This window comes from Dermacentor albipictus, unplaced genomic scaffold (assembly GCF_038994185.2).
Source record: "Dermacentor albipictus isolate Rhodes 1998 colony unplaced genomic scaffold, USDA_Dalb.pri_finalv2 scaffold_14, whole genome shotgun sequence".
NCBI lineage: Eukaryota > Metazoa > Arthropoda > Arachnida > Ixodida > Ixodidae > Dermacentor > Dermacentor albipictus.
In genome coordinates, this window is record NW_027225568.1 from 14,307,233 (window position 1) to 14,328,613 (window position 21,381).

Consider the following 21,381-nt stretch of genomic DNA (forward strand, 5'->3'; position numbering starts at 1 on the left):
ACAGGAAAGGCACCTGTTTTTGTGTGTACCTCTGTTTGTCTGCACCTGTGCATGTTTGTGGCCAGCAGTCTAGTAACAGGCAGCATTAATACCTACCACAACCATTCATACCCGTCATGGCACTAATGCTAGCAGCTTATTTATTGTTTTATCACTTTGAATAATTGGTTACGTTAGTGTTCAGGAGCTGCAGGTGTGAGTTGATGTACATTCATTGAGTAGCGAAACATTGCAGCAGTCTGCTGTTGCAGTTTGATATCATGTGATCTGTTCGGTACATACTTGAAAGCAGCTGCACCATGAAGTCGTGTATGCAACATTTTGTGTTCTGTGTATGCATTCGGCACAGCACTGTACTTTCTTCATGATGGAAGGTATGGTACAAAGTTTCCAGTGCATGATATTCTCCAGGATTCCCACCACAATGTACCTTACATGAGCAGATACACCATAGCACTTTGCATTCACTAGCAGTGCCTTGCATTTTGTGCTAACCAAAACTGATAAACATGGCATGGAGGGTGCTGTTGACCAGTGCTTCCAGCTGGGCAGTGCATCACACTTATAAGCATGGACCACATAAAGTGAAGTTGTTAATTGTGGTACGTGTCATGCCTACATATTTTCTCAAGAAAAGATGTTTAACTGCTTCTAATGTGAAGAGCATTGTGTGCTTAGGGGGGGTCAAACAGCACGATCAAATTTTTTATGCATAACTGTTAGGCACTGTGGTGCGGAGGAATGTTTTTCTTTCTCTGCTGATGGAAGTGCGGAATTACAGGACTCATGGCGTGAGGCCCTCAGGTTTAAGGCCAAATATGAAAGAAGTAAGCTAAGGAAAGCCGATGAATCCGAGGGACTGCCAGAAAAAAGGCCGAGACAGGAGATGCGACCTGCACTGCCTCGTAGAATGACAAGGCCCACTGCAGTATGTACAGATATCTTGTTTATTACTTATCCTAAGATGTAGAATTGTTTGGGAAAGGTTATTGGGAACCATAGCTGTCATGACTAATAATGGGTCCTACAATAGAGTGCCCTGAAACTGCATACAGCTGCATGTCACTTTACAATGCACATCGGCTTTGGAAGTCATTACTGTTCTAAATGCCCAGTGGATGTTAAACGAATTGAGTCTCAAAGCAGGCTTCTCATTAACTAGCGTATCATTAATATATATATATATATATATATATATATATATATATATATATTGAAGACCCCTAATTCACAACAAAATTCACTTAAGTAGTGCACACTGTGGTATAAAGATTATAAAAGGGTAAGGTGCCTAAGAAAGGCTGGCCAACATTTTGATAGGAGGACCTATCTTCGTCAAAGGTGGCCTCGTCATCCTCGGCACGTTAGTTTTAAAGGGTTAGTAGAGTGACGTCACTTGCAGTTGTTGTCGGAGGCGGCTGGTTGTGAAGGGAGAGACTGCAAGGAAAATAAGCGCTGTCGCCCGACGTCTGTAAGTGTGGTTCCTAAGGCGAGAAGACAAGAGGGGGAAGGTGGGGAAAAAAACAGAGACCACGAGGAAAAAAAAAGAACAAGAAAGGAAAATTAAGGTTATGGGAGAGTGCTGGGGGAGCGAGAGAGTAGGGAGCGTTCAGGGGTGTCGTTGTCAGCATGCTTTTGTGGCTTTAGAGGAGCCGGTCAGCTGGTCAGTGCGCAAGTAACAAAAAAGACCCAAAAAGACATGAGTTGAAAGAATAACTTGAGTAGCGTAACAGCAATGCGTCGGGTAATGTTGAAGTAGTTAAGATGGCGACAAGGCAACAAGGAGCCATCTTAACTCCTTCAAAATTACCCGACGCATTGCTGCTACGGTACTCAAGTTATTCTTTCAACTTATGTCTTTTTGGGTCTTTTTTGTTACTCGCGCATACACCGGCTCCTCAAAAGCCACAAAAGCATGCTGCCAACGACACCCCTGAATGCTCCCTACTCTCTCGCTCCCCCATCACTCTCCCATACCCTTAATTTTCTTTTCTTGTTCTGTTTTTTTTCCCTCAAGTCTCTCTTTGTTTTTCTCCCCACCTTCCCACTCTCCCCCTCTTGTCCGCTCGCCTTAGGAACCACACTTACAGACTACGGGCGACAGCACTTATTTTCTTCGCAGTCTCTCCCTTCACAACCAGCCGCCTCCGACAACAACTGCAAGTGACGTCACTTACTAACCCACGAAATCTAACATGCCGAGGATGACAAGGTGGCCTTTCAGAGGTACCTTACCCTTTTTATAACGTTTATACCACAGTGTGCTGCTGCATCTGTCAGCCCCATTCTTGATTCTGGACTTAAGTAGTGCATGTTGTTAGCTGTTATTTGCAACTGCTGCCACTTGCTGCACTTGGATCTTTCTCACATGCGGGAGATAAATCCAAATGTGTTTACTGTATGTACCCTAAAGCAGAACTGACAAAATTTGTCTGACTTTTTTTGCTCTTGATAGCCAACTCCGAAATCAGGGTATGACACCGCAATTCCTGAAATGTTCAACACATAATAAATAATAACATATCTTAATGGATGAATTCAAAAAGTGTGATAATATTTTTTTTAACTGTTTGCAAGTGATCCCTGTATGTCACAAAATTTGGGGAGTGGTAGGGTCACGTATCACTGATGTGTGGGTGAGTGCAGTAGTCAAAGCTGTATTATGATCGCCTTTTTGAGAGCCTTAGACAACGTGATAATAGGGGAAAGAAGATGAGAAGAATGAAGGCGACTGCATACACAAACAAAAGCAAGACCCAATACCGCCATAGGGAGTGTGAGCCACAATTTCTGTGGACAATAAAAGGAGAAGATGAAGCTTATTATCTCGTGGAATGTGGTGAAGTGCAGAGAGAAAAGGGGAAGAAGTGTGTATTCACCATGCATCTAGCTTTCAGCGGGACACTCATCGTATGGCTTATCAGCCACTAGATTGGGTTGAACAGTGTGGGTGTCAGCAGTTTGTGACCACTACCTCCAATTTTTGTGATGTACGCGAGATAACTTGTAGAGAAACCCTATTCCAAGAAGTTGTACTCTTATTGGTATGCATTTTGTAATTGTCACCGCAAAGAGGAAATAATATTGCAGTCAAGGAATTTGATGTGGCATGTAGTGAGGTGGTCAGAAGTTATCTGATAAAGGAAAATAAGGAAGGTAGTCTGAGTGTGCATTGATGACACCAAATTTCTGGCTGTATTTTGCTGAGACCTTTATGCTACTTGAATTTATAAGCCAAATTTGTTGCTGTAGACTTATGTGCTCAATGCAAGGAACGAAATTTTTGTAAGAATGATATGACACAAATGACATGAAAGTGTTCGCAAGTGATTATGTGCAATAAAAAAATGCCCACTACTTCTTTCAGGATATTTGTGACACATGGGTGTGACAATGGTCAAAATGGGGACCTGGGTAACAATATGGGCTACTGCTGCTGTACAAAGGATGATATTTTTGGCTGTAATCGCTATTCAAATACTCAGTGAAGTAAACTTCATGAAGTCTAGTATTTTTCAATACTCTCAGCAGTACCTTAATCTGAACCATTCTTAGTAAACAAATGACTTCTCAATAAAGCATCACATGTTCTCAGTACTTGCAAACATTGCTGTCTAGTTATGTCTCTCTGCACTACAGTACTGCTTTTGCAAAGGTAATTAGTTAACTTGTTTTCTAGGTCGCAAATATGGCAGACGGGGAGGATGAGGAGTCCATTGCCGCCCATATAGCTGGGATGTGCAAAGAACGCCACAAAGCTAGCCCGAATCATGAATATTTGTCTGACTGCATGAAGCGGACATTTGCTGACAGGAGAGGATGGATTGCCTCTGAAATTCCAAGTGTGAAAGACGTGCTGGAAAAATATCCTGCACTTTCCACAAACGCTATTGTAAGTATTCATGATGGTTTCTTGCCCAGAAAAACAGCTATTTGTTCTTGTATTGCATGGCTCACGCCTTTAAATGTAGCTGTACAAGAAATCAAGTATGGGGACAGTACTATCATAGTAAGCATCATAAAGAAATTGAAGGTTATGGCAAAGGAGCATGGTTGACACATGGTATTTTAGGTTTCTTGTATAGTCCTAAAGGTGTGCTGCTGAGAGGGCATTTCTTACTTTTAAAGAAATTATATATACAAAATGCATGAAATGCTTGGAACTCTAGAAAGAAATATACTTGCAAGCCCCCAAATATCTAAATAATTTATTCATTGCTGTTTCCACTAACCATTTTTAGTTTAATTTCCTAGAAGATGTGTCATGATGTCATAATGCAGAAGATGTTTATGATGTTTGTAATTTGATCCCTTTGGCTCATTTGGTCATTTGCTATGCTGCTACTCTGCGATCCATTGTGGCTGCAGAGCAGATGACTGAGCAAACTGGAGCAAGTGGCAAAACATCACATTGTTGTTACGTGACCACCTTCTGTGTTGTTGCATCATGACACATACATCTCTGGGAAAGTAAAATGGAAATTGGTTTATGTAAAGCACTATTAAAGTAAGAGAGAGAGACAAAAGGGAAAGAAGGACAGGGAGGTTAGCCAGTGTGAATACCGGCTGGCTACCCTGTGCTGGGGAAAGGGGTAAAGGGAATAAAAGGAGAAGGAAGAGAGAAGAAAAAAAAAAGAAAAATGCACACAGTAACGCGATGTTACGCGCAACAATAGTCAAAGGCGTACAATTCGCACAATTCACATGTCCTTAAGAACTTGTGCAAAGCCCTTAAGGCCTTGAGTGCAGAAACCCGTCTGGACCAGTGTCCTAGAACTTTCTCTTCTGTGAAGGGGCGATTGTCTAGTTTTTGGAGCACGGTCACGAGCACTTTGCCTTTGCCTATTAGCACGAGCCTTTGCCTATAAAAGTAAAGTATACAGGGTGCCCATAGGCCTGTTAGTATTTCTTCTAATGTTTTCATGTCGACTTTTATGTGGCTAAAAAAAATATGAGGTTAGAAAATGCCCATGTTAGTACTCCTTTAAAGAGTTTCAAATAGCCACAGAAAATTTGTTATTATTCAGATGCAATTACATGCACTCAGTAGTGGAACAAAAAGCATGTTTTGATTTGTGAAATGATAATCTGTTACAGCTATTCTGTTAAATGTCTGTTCTTTCGGAAATTTGCTAGATCTTCCCATGGTTATTTGCATTCATTGAAATTCCTTGCAACATTAAGAAGGCATGCCTGTAGTATATTGGGAAGTGTTCTCTGTTCTCAATGGCTTGGCAAAGGCGCCTTCAAAATAAAAATTTGTCGATAAGCGACAAGTTATTACGACTTTTTTTTTTTTGCCGGGTAATTAGTGTGGACAGTGGAGTGAGCCCTACACCCCTTGTTCGACTGGCTGCAGCACTATTTCAATGAGGAGGCTGAAAATTTTATGCTATCAGCCTCCTCGCTGAAATAGTGCTGCAGTTAGCCTCAGGTCAGATGGGAAAATTCAGCGTAACTTAGAGTAAGTGCACTTTGCTGTTAGTGTCACATGCAGGCTGTCAGATGGAAAAGTTTAGTTACACATGCTGTGGAGTGCACTCGGTAGCAAGTGTGTTTGATGAAATCACTGCTCTGCGGTGACGTGTGTAGCCTCAATACTAGCACTTAAGACTAAATAAGAAAATAATGAACGCAGAGTTAGCACTAATTCTAAGACAGTTTTTTTAAGTTTAAAATGTTATGATGGTCCTTGTGTCATCAGTAAAGTTAAAACAAGCTTGAAACGTTCATGTAAACAATGAAAGGAAATTTTTCAACGTTCAAAGTCCATCTTTTTGATGGTATGGATTCTGAACATGTTCCTTGCTTGTATTGGCTCAATATACATGCAGGGTGTCTACCAACCGGGAAAACCGGGAATTCTCAGGGAATTTGAACAGTCTGGAAAAACTCGGGGAAAACTCAGGGAATTTGTGCTTCCATCAGGGAAAATTAGCTGTAACTTTATTGAAAGGGAACGAAAGTCGTGGTAATGCTGGCTCCAGTAACAGTGGAATCGCAACGAATCATTATTGACGCCGTGTCATCGGCACGATGTATTGCCAGTGTAGTTAACGACCGATTTTCTAGACGCCCGATTTTTCGGACATGCCCGATAATTTGCACGGTTTTGCGGCACCACCACGTACTCCATATAGTCAATGTATATTGCCCTGACTGCATGTCTGAAATGGCATTAATCAAAGCCGCCTCCGCCGCTATTTTGATTATCTCGCCGCCTCGAACCGGCACTCTCGCAGGCAAATCCGCAAATCCGTAACCACCACCGCGGCAACGTCAGGCCTAGCTGCTTCTATGTTCGCTATTAAGCTTCTTGCCGTGCGGTGCCGTGTTTTTCATTGAAAGAATTCGCCGCTATCACCACTGGCACCGACTCCGCCTTTGTAATCCTAGCGATTGGCTTTGAAGCTCGCAGAGCACAGCGCGTTGCGTAATGCCAGTCTGCGAAAGTTAGCTTCGCCTCGGTACACTACTGTTAGGCGGTGAAGCATAACAAGCGTGGGAAGGGGGCAATTGTCGCGGGACACAGTATACATTACTTAATTACACATGCGTGCACGTCGTCTTCTGTCACAGTACAAGCCCTGATATGCCTAAAAAGCGTACTGGCAGGCCTTCAGAGCTTTTTGAGACGTGCCTGTGGTAATTGTAGCCCTTAAAGGCAGTTAAAGACATGCATTAATTTTTTTCAGACTGCCCGTTTTTTTTTTCAATTTTTTTGTTTTGCGGCCCCTCGGAAGTCCAAGAAATCAAATGTTGACTGTACAACTGACCAAGAAGATGCTTCAGATGATCCATGTGGTGAAAGCGTGGTAGAGGGAGGATGAGAACAGAAAGGACCGACGCACTGAGGAATTAACGGGAAAGGAAGGGTGCCGCCACCTTTTTGAAGAAGCTTGAGCTAAAAAAACTAAGTGATGGCTGATGCTGAGACACAGGTGTCCCTCATCCAAACCAAAATAAATTGTTTACGCAGTGAAACCCAACACTGAGATGTTGTGTACGGGCTGAGAGTATGTCAGGACAGTTAAGGTTGACTTCCCAGCTGCTGAGAGAGAACCTTAGTTGTGACAAAGTTCAGGACCTCATACAGATGAGCTTGCTATCAGTTGATAGAAATAGCTGATATTAAAAAAATATTTACTTATGTATGCATCTCCTTTTCATTCGTATTTGAAAATGTTCGACTCAATTTGGAATGGGCTTTACCATTTCTTTCGCTGTGCATTTTACTAACACCTTCCTTCTGTTTTCTTTTTAAATAAAATATATATTACTCCTTACTATTCAAACTGGATTAAGTCATTTTTTTGTTTCAGCATGCTTACTAGAGAGTGACAGCATCGGGCAACGTGGTGTCAGCCTGTCTTGACATAAAACAAAGATCTAACTCATTCTGGGAATTTCGCAATGGTGCTCAGGGAAAACCTGGAAAACTCGGGGAATTTGGAAATGTCAACTTGGTAGACACCCTGATGACCCCTCCCACCCTTTCCTATGTTTTGGCGCGAGCTCCTCCACCCTTCCCTGAGGGTACTCTGATGCAAAACATGAAGGAAGTGGGCAGTGCTAAGAACTTTGGCTGGAGACCTATCCAACGACTTGCCCTTTCCACTATAAGCCTGTTCAACATAGAAAGGAGTGACCTCCAAATGTTGGGTAATGTTGTCTTGTACCGGTGAATCTTGTCCTGTGACATAAACTAAGGGTGATTGTCCTTGCCGACATACCCGGCAATTTGCAGGGTGTTATGATCTGTAAGGAAGAGGATGACAGAAGGCAGATGAATTGGAGAGGACACGGAAGTGGAACCTTTAATAGGCCTGTGATGTTTGCTTCATGCTGATGGGCTCCTACAGGCAAATACAAAATGAAGACATGGGCTTATATGTGTGTTAGCATTTTTTTACATGCATGCAACCTGACTTGGCTCTCATCAGCAGCTAGGCACTATGCTGTTGATGGCATTTAGGACTCCCAAGTGCTGCTGGCTGTGACATGGTGACTAGCGCAAAGGTGCAAAGCCAGCGTTCTGCCTGTGTGACATTTTGCATAAATCCAGGGAAAACACGGGGTAGGCGGGAGATGGAAATTCAAGACGATGAGCAAAAGGAGAACAAGGTGGAAGCAGGGGCCAACGTTTCGACAAGTGGATTTGTCTTCTTCAAGGCTTCAAGAAGACAAGTCCACTTGTCGAAACGTTGGCTCCTGCTTTCACCTTGTTCTCGTTTTGCTCATCATTCGGCATAAATATATGTCTAGCTGTGGGTGGGACCAGTGACTTGCTCAGTTGCCATTTTCCTTTATCATTGAGTGCTCCACAATAGAAGTAAAAATATCATCCATGAAAGAAACAGGGTGAACAGGGGAAGTTGTTCGAATTGATTAGAATCAAGCTGTGTAGGCAAAGTAATCGCATATTGCTGATCACCTGTCACACCAATGGTACACTGCAAACACATCAGTGGGTGCAGCATTTGACTCCAGTTTATCTTGCACCTACCGTATTGTTCATTTGTGGAGAGCAAAACTGTGTCCTTTAGCACGTGGCAAAGTTTAAAGACATTAATTAGAAGTTTTTGCGATCTGGGAATGTGGTTGTTTGTTATGGAAAGAAGATACCTCTTTGTGTTGTTTATTGATATCTGTGACAACTGTCTGGGTAACATATGCACAGACTATTTGTGTTGCAAAATTTTACCTCGGGCTGGTCTTGTGCCGCGTTCCTTGTCTCGACTTCATCTGTCCTGGCGTACAGGGCCTGCCATGTGAAATACCTCTTATAGGTGGAGCTGTTTCATTGGAGTGAAATAATTTCTGAATACATTGAATTATGTACTGCACACTGCTGTACAATGTCTGGTTGAGGGTTTTACATTGTACTGCCTAGCCTTATCTAGATAAGACCCCTGCAACAATCGCAAATCTTTTCATTGAGCATAAAAGTAATGAAGTTGGGGTTTCAGTGTCCCAATGCCCTCTTTCTTTTCGCACAGTGTTGTGCTTGTATATTTTGTTCAACGGTGGCCATTGTAAATATCGTGTCACTGTTATCTTGCATCATGCTTAGCTGGAAGGGATGATATATGTACCAGATCTCAAGCATAAATCAAGAAAATAGAAAGTGAATGTGAGGTAACATCACCCTTTTTAAGGCTAAAGGATTTAACATACATTGTTGACTGAATCTTGCCAAATCCAGGACCTAGACTGACCTAGGCTTATTTGTTCGTTCTCGCATACTTCAAGATAGAAACGTTATCAAAGCACTATCTTGCAGCAAAATCTTGGGTCACGTTCAGTCGCATGCTTAACAGCAGTGCATAGATTACTTCTCTTATCATTCCCCTAGCTATAAAAAGTCTTTCTGCCATAATACCGGGCAGAGAGAATTGGCGTTTAGACTTCGAAGACACACAAGGATTATCTGTTCTTTCTTTCTTCACAGTATTTAAACAGCTTGAGTTACTTTGCAGATGCAGCAAAAATAATTGGAATTAGTATGGTGGCATTTGCGCAACAGGGCAAGACAATTGTGATAATTTGCACTAGTTATGTATGCTGCCACTGACCTTGATAATGCACAATTTTGAGACCAATATGTGAATGAAACCGCCATCTGTCCTGCTTCATTTCCTGGGTTTGCTTGTTGGTAGTTCACAAGTGCCAACACTGTCTCCAATTCTAAGCAAAAATCTCGTGCCGGTGACAGGGGCCACTGCTTGTTGTTTACGGTCGCTACTGTTTGAGGATTTGTTTTATGCTTTTGCATCGACCAACGTTGTTATTCCAGCACCTTTAATAGAAAATTATGGGCTAACCTGTAGTTTGTTGCTGCTCAATATTCGTAACAAGTTCTAAATATTTTGGTCCACATTGTAGAATGAAACACTTGCATTTATCTGGATTTCTGTTTTCAGACATCCAGGAAGCCAGTTCATGTCTCTCCAAGAGCTCAATTCTTGTATAGTGAGGTGTGCATACACTAGTGCCCGCTCTTTTCCTTTTTTTTCCTGGATAAAACACGCAAGAAAATGTACAGTTCCATTCACGGATGTAGGCAGAAAAATGCAATGTAGCTGCAAAGTCTGAGCACAAACAAAGGAAGCGAGAAGTACATCTTCTTTCGAATTTGCTGTTGTAGAAATTCTGGTCACTGTATACACTGGTTTTGATGTATATTTCCACCGTTCCTTTTTGTATGCTGCTGTATATTCGCATTAACATTTAACATTTAACTTTTATCTTCTGTTTTTATGCATCGCTGTGTGCTATTTAGTGCTTGTTCATTAACATTGCACCATTGATTGGTTCACTACACGCCCCTTTACCTAATGCACCCACCTGCATTTTACTGCTGTTGTACAAAAAATTAAAGAGGAACCTCCCTAAGCGGGAACTGTACAAAATATACATAGCATTTAATGCCAGTCAGCTTGGTGCGGAATTTGTTATGCATGATAATGAATTGCGGGCAGTTACGCTGATGTAGTATGCATTTTAAAATTTTGTATGCATAAGGAGTACGAGCAGAAAGATGCACATATTTACATTGCTGAGCATACAGATTCCGCAACACGCCGACTGCCCTACAATGCTACGCATACCTTTGACCGTTCCCGTTCAAGGAGGCTCTGCTTAATTTGTTTGCGGGATGCCCGGTGTGGCATAACCAACGTGTGCATGCGTAATTAATGCATGAGTGGTGCATCCTGTTGTTTTCGGTCCCCATTAGTTCACCTTCCATTCTCACTGGTCGGGTACTTACGAGGTCATACCATACTGCCTGCTATCCCCCTTTTTGTATAGACCTAGGCATTTCTTGCTTAGGTTTAGTGTCTCCTTTCTACGTATGGTGTACGGGGAACGGTGAAAGTAGACGGGCTTGTAGAATGTTTTGCGTTGGCATGCCTATTGTGATCGTGGACAGTGGGTCATTTGTCACCATACACTGGATGGCAGCTATCACCTGTGCACACAATGAGCTTAAAGTGCACATGCTCGCCCTGTATTGGGAAAGAGGGCTTGGCTTAACACGAATTTTTTGACCGGCAACCATATAATGCGATGCATCAAAAACTGGCAGCTCCCACTTCATGCGTTAATCAGGGATAAGTGAAGCTTTCTTTGATGTTTACAGAAAGGTTTTCACTTCCCTGTAGCTCAACGCTTCGTGCTCATTGCATGGTGTGGTCAGGGTCTCGTCACTTCACGTCTTTGTCCGCACTCGGCTGCTTTTGTTGACCACGTCTTTGTAGCTGACTTCTTCAGTTTTCTCCTGCCCCAGTCTAGAGTAGCAGGCCAGAGCAAGCTATAGCTAAGGCCAACCTTTCTGCTCTTCTGTAAATAAATTTTTCTCTCTCATTTGGCAACTTCCCTACTTTTGTTCTGCTTGTCTATTCTGAACACGCCCATTCTTCATGATGAGCTAAGAATGCTCACAGGCCCATTTGCGAGGGTTGTGCGAGCATTCAAAGCTTTCGAATAACGAAATCGGATAGTGTCCTATTCGATAGGGTCTTCAAATTGAATGGTCGCTATTTGTAAATGTGAATATTTTAGTAATATTTCAAGATATCAACTGTGCCAAAGTAAGCATTTAAAGGAAGCAAATGTACTGTCAATTTTCACCCCTGTGGGCATAGTATAGACATACTAAAACATGAGAAATTGCATAGGGAAGGAGGCTACATCACATGGGTAGCCATATTTACCAGTCTGTAGAGCGATCATTTGCAATGCCTGAATAGCCCTGTGTTTGTGAAGGAACTACTTGTTTGCTCCATTCGTGCTTTTAATAACGCTTCATAACGTATTGTGTGTAATGACAGAAACTCGACAACTGAGATGTGAGCATTGTTTTATGTTAGTTGTGATAACAACTATTCATTACTATAAAATTATCTGCTTGAAAAGTATTCAGTTCAATTCACTTCTGGCACTACTCAACTCGTGCTCAACTTGGTTTTGAAAATTACTATTTGCACAGTGCTACAATTTTCACATATCCAGTGATCCAAGTTGTATAATTGGCAAAACAGCTGCAGCCAACAACCATAAAAGGGGGAGGGGGAAGAAGCAAAAAAAAAAGCTTCGCTTTAATAAATATGAGTGTATGACTAGCTTCCATGCTTTTCTGGTGCTTGGATTTGAAAGAGGTGACAATGCTGTTATTTTTGTTCTAGCATCCGGAAAGAGAACACAGCCCACTGCCTGTTTGCAGCTTCACTGAGACATGTTGAAGCCGGTGGGAATAAAGGCAGAGCCCTCGTCTCAAGGTTGGTGTTACCTTTTGTGCACTTTGGTGTTGCTTACAATGTGCCCTGTTGCACGGGTGCTTGGTGTGTCAGTACGTGAAGAGGCCTTGCAGTGCCTTTTGTGAAAGGTGTGGAACGTGTCTAATATCTGTGGGTCATCTATCTGACAAGTCTTTTCTAGCAAAAAGCTTTTGATTGTGCCTCGTATGGGTAGGGTGGTCGGCAACATTATGCTCCTGCTGTCATGGCCCTGCTGCCTTTCCACTCTTTTCGTATTGTACTAACTCCACTCAAATACATGCCACTGTGCCTAAGCAAGTGTCGCCCACAGTGCTCCGTCCGTCTTGGTGCCAAACTTTGCATCAGTGTGATGGTAAGGTAGTGTACCACGACTTTCAATTGTAACCGCTCGTCTCGGGGACCGTGTTATCAGCGGCGTCGCTCACCGTCAGATGGTGGCACTAGCACATCAGTAATGATATTTCTCCATCGTCTGCCCCTGCTTTTGTTAGAGCCATTGCTTCGTGCTGATGTCTAAAGTAATCCTTCACATAGCCATGGTATTTACCCCGAATAAAGGAGGGATAAGTGTGAATTTTTAAAATCTCAGAAAAATCAGGCAGCCTTTTCAGTGAAATTGTGGGCTTGCAGGGGGCATTATCACGATTATCATCATCATCATCAGCCTTGTTATGTCTACTGCTGAATGAAGGCCTTTCCTAGTGCTCTCCGGTGACCTCTGTCTTGCTCCAGCTGACCACATCGTATCCCTTCAAATTTCCTAATTTCCTCACAGTTCCTTGCTCAGGGTGTCTACCAACCGGGAAAACCGGGAATTCTCAGGGAATTTGAACAGTCTGGAAAAACTCGGGGAAAACTCAGGGAATTTGTGCTTCCATCAGGGAAAATTAGCTGCAACTTTATTGAAAGGGAACGAAAGTCGTGGTAATGCTGGCTCCAGTAACAGTGGAATCGCAACGAATCATTATTGACGCCGTGTCATCGGCGCGATTTATTGCCAGAGTAGTTAACGACCGATTTTCTAGACGCCCGATTTTTCGGACATGCCCGATAATTTGCACGGTTTTGCGGCACCACCACGTACTCCATATAGTCAATGTATATTGCCCTGACTGCAGGTCTGAAATGGCATTAATCAAAGCCGCCACCGCCGCTATTTTGATTATCTCGCCGCCTCGAACCGGCACTCTCGCAGGCAAATCCGCAAATCCGTAACCACCACCGCGGCAACGTCAGGCCTAGCTGCTTCTATGTTCGCTATTAAGCTTCTTGCCGTGCGGTGCCGTGTTTTTCATTGAAAGAATTCGCCGCTATCACCACTGGCACCGACTCCGCCTTTGTAATCCTAGCGATTGGCTTTGAAGCTCGCAGAGCACAGCGCGTTGCGTAATGCCAGTCTGCGAAAGTTAGCTTCGCCTTGGTACAATAGTGTTAGGCGGTGAAGCATAACAAGCGTGGGAAGGGGGCAATTGTCGCGGGACACAGTATACATTACTTAATTACACATGCGTGCACGTCGTCTTCTGTCACAGTAGAAGCCCTGATATGCCTAAAAAGCGTACTGGCAGGCCTTCAGAGCTTTTTGAGACGTGCCTGTGGTAATTGTAGCCCTTAAAGGCAGTTAAAGACATGCATTAATTTTTTTCAGACTGCCCGTTTTTTTTATCAATTTTTTTTGCGGCCCCTCGGAAGTCCAAGAAATCAAATGTTGACTGTACAACTGACCAAGAAGATGCTTCAGATGATCCATGTGGTGAAAGCGTGGTAGAGGGAGGATGAGAACAGAAAGGACCGACGCACTGAGGAATTAACGGGAAAGGAAGGGTGCCGCCACCTTTTTGAAGAAGCTTGAGCTAAAAAAACTAAGTGATGGCTGATGCTGAGACACAGGTGTCCCTCATCCAAACCAAAATAAATTGTTTACGCAGTGAAACCCAACACTGAGATGTTGTGTACGGGCTGAGAGTATGTCAGGACAGTTAAGGTTGACTTCCCAGCTGCTGAGAGAGAACCTTAGTTGTGACAAAGTTCAGGACCTCATACAGATGAGCTTGCTATCAGTTGATAGAAATAGCTGATATTAAAAAAATATTTACTTATGTATGCATCTCCTTTTCATTCGTATTTGAAAATGTTCGACTCAATTTGGAATGGGCTTTACCATTTCTTTCGCTGTGCATTTTACTAACACCTTCCTTCTGTTTTCTTTTTAAATAAAATATATATTACTCCTTACTATTCAAACTGGATTAAGTCATTTTTTTGTTTCAGCATGCTTACTAGAGAGTGACAGCATCGGGCAACGTGGTGTCAGCCTGTCTTGACATAAAACAAAGATCTAACTCATTCTGGGAATTTCGCAAAGGTGTTAAGGAAAAGCTGGAAAACTCGGGGAATTTGGAAATGTCAACTTGGTAGACACCCTGATGACCCCTCCCACCCTTTCCTATGTTTTGGTGCGAGCTCCTCCACCCTCCCCTGAGGGTACTCTGATGCAAAACATGAAGGAAGTGGGCAGTGCTAAGAACTTTGGCTGGAGACCTATCCAACGACTTGCCCTTTCCACTATAAGCCTGTTCAACATAGAAAGGAGTGACCTCCAAATGTTGGGTAATGTTGTCTTGTACCGGTGAATCTTGTCCTGTGACATAAACTAAGGGTGATTGTCCTTGCCGACATACCCGGCAATTTGCAGGGTGTTATGATCTGTAAGGAAGAGGATGACAGAAGGCAGATGAATTGGAGAGGACACGGAAGTGGAACCTTTAATAGGCCTGTGATGTTTGCTTCATGCTGATGGGCTCCTACAGGCAAATACAAAATGAAGACATGGGCTTATATGTGTGTTAGCATTTTTTTACATGCATGCAACCTGACTTGGCTCTCATCAGCAGCTAGGCACTATGCTGTTGATGGCATTTAGGACTCCCAAGTGCTGCTGGCTGTGACATGGTGACTAGCGCAAAGGTGCAAAGCCAGCGTTCTGCCTGTGTGACATTTTGCATAAATCCAGGGAAAACACGGGGTAGGCGGGAGATGGAAATTCAAGACGATGAGCAAAAGGAGAACAAGGTGGAAGCAGGGGCCAACGTTTCGACAAGTGGATTTGTCTTCTTCAAGGCTTCAAGAAGACAAGTCCACTTGTCGAAACGTTGGCTCCTGCTTTCACCTTGTTCTCGTTTTGCTCATCATTCGGCATAAATATATGTCTAGCTGTGGGTGGGACCAGTGACTTGCTCAGTTGCCATTTTCCTTTATCATTGAGTGCTCCACAATAGAAGTAAAAATATCATCCATGAAAGAAACAGGGTGAACAGGGGAAGTTGTTCGAATTGATTAGAATCAAGCTGTGTAGGCAAAGTAATCGCATATTGCTGATCACCTGTCACACCAATGGTACACTGCAAACACATCAGTGGGTGCAGCATTTGACTCCAGTTTATCTTGCACCTACCGTATTGTTCATTTGTGGAGAGCAAAACTGTGTCCTTTAGCACGTGGCAAAGGTTAAAGACATTAATTAGAAGTTTTTGCGATCTGGGAATGTGGTTGTTTGTTATGGAAAGAAGATACCTCTTTGTGTTGTTTATTGATATCTGTGACAACTGTCTGGGTAACATATGCACAGACTATTTGTGTTGCAAAATTTTACCTCGGGCTGGTCTTGTGCCGCGTTCCTTGTCTCGACTTCATCTGTCCTGGCGTACAGGGCCTGCCATGTGAAATACCTCTTATAGGTGGAGCTGTTTCATTGGAGTGAAATAATTTCTGAATACATTGAATTATGTACTGCACACTGCTGTACAATGTCTAGTTGAGGGTTTTACATTGTACTGCCTAGCCTTACCTAGATAAGACCCCTGCAACAATCGCAAATCTTTTCATTGAGCATAAAAGTAATGAAGTTGGGGTTTCAGTGTCCCAATGCCCTCTTTCTTTTCGCACAATGTTGTGCTTGTATATTGTGTTCAACGGTGGCCATTGTAAATATCGTGTCACTGTTATCTTGCATCATGCTTAGCTGGAAGGGATGATATATGTACCAGATCTCAAGCATAAATCAAGAAAATAGAAAGTGAATGTGAGGTAACATCACCCTTTTTAAGGCTAAAGGATTTAACATACATTGTTGACTGAATCTTGCCAAATCCAGGACCTAGACTGACCTAGGCTTATTTGTTCGTTCTCGCATACTTCAAGATAGAAACGTTATCAAAGCACTATCTTGCAGCAAAATCTTGGGTCACGTTCAGTCGCATGCTTAACAGCAGTGCATAGATTACTTCTATTATCATTCCCCTAGCTATAAAAAGTCTTTCTGCCATAATACCGGGCAGAGAGAATTGGCGTTTAGACTTCGAAGACACACAAGGATTATCTGTTCTTTCTTTGTTCACAGTATTTAAACAGCTTGAGTTACTTTGCAGATGCAGCAAAAATAATTGGAATTAGTATGGTGGCATTTGCGCAAAAGGGCAAGACAATTGTGATAATTTGCACTAGTTATGTATGCTGCCACGGACCTTGATAATGCACAATTTTGAGACCAATATGTGAATGAAACCGCCATCTGTCCTGCTTCATTTCCTGGGTTTGTTTGTTGGTAGTTCACAAGTGCCAACACTGTCTCCAATTCCAAGCAAAAATCTCGTGCCGGTGACAGGGGCCACTGCTTGTTGTTTACGGTCGCTACTGTTTGAGGATTTGTTTTATGCTTTTGCATCGACCAACGTTGTTATTCCAGCACCTTTAATAGAAAATTATGGGCTAACCAGTACTTTGTTGCTGCTCAATATTCGTAACAAGTTCTAAATATTTTGGTCCACATTGTAGAATGAAACACTTGCATTTATCTGGATTTCTGTTTTCAGACATCCAGGAAGCCAGTTCATGTTTCTCCAAGAGCTCAATTCTTGTATAGTGAGGTGTGCATACACTAGTGCCCGCTCTTTTCCTTTTTTTTTTTCCTGGATAGAACACGCAAGAAAATCTACAGTTCCATTCACGGATGTAGGCAGAAAAATGCAATGTAGCTGCAAAGTCTGAGCACAAACAAAGGAAGCGAGAAGTACATCTTCTTTCGAATTTGCTGTTGTAGAAATTCTGGTCACTGTATACACTGGTTTTGATGTATATTTCCACCGTTCCTTTTTGTATGCTGCTGTATATTCGCATTAACATTTAACATTTAACTTTTATCTTCTGTTTTTATGCATCGCTGTGTGCTATTTAGTGCTTGTTCATTAACATTGCACCATTGATTGGTTCACTGCACGCCCCTTTACCTAATGCACCCACCTGCATTTTACTGCTGTTGTACAAAAAATTAAAGAGGAACCTCCCTAAGCGGGAACTGTACAAAATATACATAGCATTTAATGCCAGTCAGCGTGGTGCGGAATTTGTTATGCATGATAATGAATTGCGGGCAGTTACGCTGATGTAGTATGCATTTTAAAATTTTGTATGCATAAGGAGTACGAGCAGAAAGATGCACATATTTACATTGCTGAGCATACAGATTCCGCAACACGCCGACTGCCCTACAATGCTACGCATACCTTTGACCGTTCCCGTTCAAGGAGGCTCTGCTTAATTTGTTTGCGGGATGCCCGGTGTGGCATAACCAACGTGTGCATGCGTAATTAATGCATGAGTGGTGCATCCTGTTGTTTTCGGTCCCCATTAGTTCACCTTCCATTCTCACTGGTCGGGTACTTACGAGGTCATACCATACTGCCTGCTATCCCCCTTTTTGTATAGACCTAGGCATTTCTTGCTTAGGTTTAGTGTCTCCTTTCTACGTATGGTGTACGGGGAACGGTGAAAGTAGACGGGCTTGTAGAATGTTTTGCGTTGGCATGCCTATTGTGATCGTGGACAGTGGGTCATTTGTCACCATACACTGGATGGCAGCTATCACCTGTGCACACAATGAGCTTAAAGTGCACATGCTCGCCCTGTATTGGGAAAGAGGGCTTGGCTTAACACGAATTTTTTGACCGGCAACCATATAATGCGATGCATCAAAAACTGGCAGCTCCCACTTCATGCGTTAATCAGGGATAAGTGAAGCTTTCTTTGATGTTTACAGAAAGGTTTTCACTTCTCTGTAGCTCAACGCTTCGTGCTCATTGCATGGTGTGGTCAGGGTCTCGTCACTTCACGTCTTTGTCCGCACTCGGCTGCTTTTGTTGACCACGTCTTTGTAGCTGACTTCTTCAGTTTTCTCCTGCCCCAGTCTAGAGTAGCAGGCCAGAGCAAGCTATAGCTAAGGCCAACCTTTCTGCTCTTCTGTAAATAAATTTTTCTCTCTCATTTGGCAACTTCCCTACTTTTGTTCTGCTTGTCTATTCTGAACACGCCCATTCTTCATGATGAGCTAAGAATGCTCACAGGCCCATTTGCGAGGGTTGTGCGAGCATTCAAAACTTTCGAATAACGAAATCGGATAGTGTCCTATTCGATAGGGTCTTCAAATTGAATGGTCGCTATTTGTAAATGTGAATATTTTAGTAATATTTCAAGATATCAACTGTGCCAAAGTAAGCATTTAAAGGAAGCAAATGTACTGTCAATTTTCACCCCTGTGGGCGTAGTATAGACATACTAAAACATGAGAAATTGCATAGGGAAGGAGGCTACATCACATGGGTAGCCATATTTACCAGTCTGTAGAGCGATCATTTGCAATGCCTGAATAGCCCTGTGTTTGTGAAGGAACTACTTGTTTGCTCCATTCGTGCTTTTAATAACGCTTCATAACGTATTGTGTGTAATGACAGAAACTCGACAACTGAGATGTGAGCATTGTTTTATGTTAGTTGTGATAACAACTATTCATTACTATAAAATTATCTGCTTGAAAAGTATTCAGTTCAATTCACTTCTGGCACTACTCAACTCGTGCTCAACTTGGTTTTGAAAATTACTATTTGCACAGTGCTACAATTTTCACATATCCAGTGATCCAAGTTGTATAATTGGCAAAACAGCTGCAGCCAACAACCATAAAAGGGGGAGGGGGAAGAAGCAAAAAAAAAGCTTCGCTTTAATAAATATGAGTGTATGACTAGCTTCCATGCTTTTCTGGTGCTTGGATTTGAAAGACGTGACAATGCTGTTATTTTTGTTCTAGCATCCGGAAAGAGAACACAGCCCACTGCCTGTTTGCAGCTTCACTGAGACATGTTGAAGCCGGTGGGAATAAAGGCAGAGCCCTCGTCTCAAGGTTGGTGTTACCTTTTGTGCACTTTGGTGTTGCTTACAATGTGCCCTGTTGCACGGGTGCTTGGTGTGTCAGTACGTGAAGAGGCCTTGCAGTGCCTTTTGTGAAAGGTGTGGAACGTGTCTAATATCTGTGGGTCATCTATCTGACAAGTCTTTTCTAGCAAAAAGCTTTTGATTGTGCCTCGTATGGGTAGAGTGGTCGGCAACATTATGCTCCTGCTGTCATGGCCTTGCTGCCTTTCCACTCTTTTCGTATTGTACTAACTCCACTCAAATACATGCCACTGTGCCTAAGCAAGTGTCGCCCACAGTGCTCCGTCCGTCTTGGTGCCAAACTTTGCATCAGTGTGATGGTAAGGTAGTGTACCACGACTTTCAATTGTAACCGCTCGTCTCGGGGACCGTGTTATCAGCGGCGTCGCTCACTGTCAGATGGTGGCACTAGCACATCAGTAATGATATTTCTCCATCCTCTGCCCCTGCTTTTGTTAGAGCCATTGCTTCGTGCTGATGTCTAAAGTAATCCTTCCCATAGCCATGGTATTTACCCCGAATAAAGGAGGGATAAGTGTGAATTTTTAAAATCTCAGAAAAATCAGGCAGCCTTTTCAGTGAAATTGTAGGCTTGCAGGGGGCATTATCACGATTATCATCATCATCATCAGCCTGGTTATGTCTACTGCTGAATGAAGGCCTTTCCTAGTGCTCTCCGGTGACGTCTGTCTTGCTCCAGCTGACCACATCGTATCCCTTCAAATTTCCTAATTTCCTCACAGTTCCTTGCTGTTTTACACTTCCGTTCTCTTGGCATTCATTCTGCAAGTCTGGTAGACCACCAGTTGTACTCCCTATGCACTACATGGCCTTCCCAGTTACATTTCTCCCTCTTAATGTCAACTAGAACATTGGCTACCCCCTTTTGCTCTCTGGTCCACACCGCTGTCTTTCCGTCTCCTAATGTTACACCTGTATTTTTTAAATTCCATCTCTCTGTGCACGGTCTTCAACTTCTTCTGCAGCTTCTCTCTTAAACTCTCCTTTCACTTAAAAGTTTTTGCTCCATACATGTTAGTACTAATGGTTAACTATAATGATCGTACATATAGTGTCATCAAGTGCAAATACGGGCGGGGAAAAAACTGAGTGTACAGGACAGACACTCGTTTCTTCCTGCCCGTATTTACTTAACAACACTACATTATGCACCAACTGGCCCAACAGTCTGCACTAATGATCGTACACTTTTCAGGGAGAACGGTAAGGCTGCTGGTCATTACTGGCATGTGCATGCGCAAAGATAAATAAGTGATATTGATGACAACAGCAAGATATTGATGACAGTATTAGCTTGTGACTAAGCAAGTTTATCTTCTGTGTTCAAACAGAAGTGTTGCTGGGCCTATTTAGGAGAGGTAAATTTTGTATCACCTTGCAGTTACTTTTTTGAGGATGCACGATTGAAATTCATTTCGTTATTAGACTTTTCTATATTCTGCCCCTCTTTTTGTTGATGGGATCTGTGACGCTCTAATAACATGTGCCTTTAGTATTTTTTGTCTTCTGTATGCAGACCAGCTGCAGCAACATTGTGTAGCTTCTTTTAGTTGTCCATAGCGAATGTGCAAAGCTGCTAGGGAGAACTACTGCCACCTATTGAACTACCAAAGTTGTTTGCAAAGTGTCTAGGATGGAGAACAACTGTCACACCATCCCAGCACCCTAGCACGACCTATCAATAGTTTGGTTCCACCTAACCGTTCCTCAGTTCAGGTTCACACCCCCTTACTGGATCTCCTATTGTCGTGTAGTAATGCTTTTTTTTTCACTTTACATAGTTTCAGATGAACCTTTGTGCGAAGAGCCACCAGAC

At 42.7% G+C, this 21,381-nt stretch overlaps 1 long non-coding RNA gene across 1 annotated transcript; it reads left to right on the forward strand.

Moving 5' to 3' along the window:
- Window positions 1-797: 797 nt before the first annotated feature.
- On the forward strand, window positions 798-12,211 carry LOC139051817 (uncharacterized). Its single transcript, XR_011509567.1, has 3 exons — window positions 798-928; window positions 3,680-3,892; window positions 12,189-12,211. It is a non-coding gene; the product is annotated as an uncharacterized lncRNA (long non-coding RNA).
- The last annotated feature ends 9,170 nt before the right edge of the window (window positions 12,212-21,381 follow it).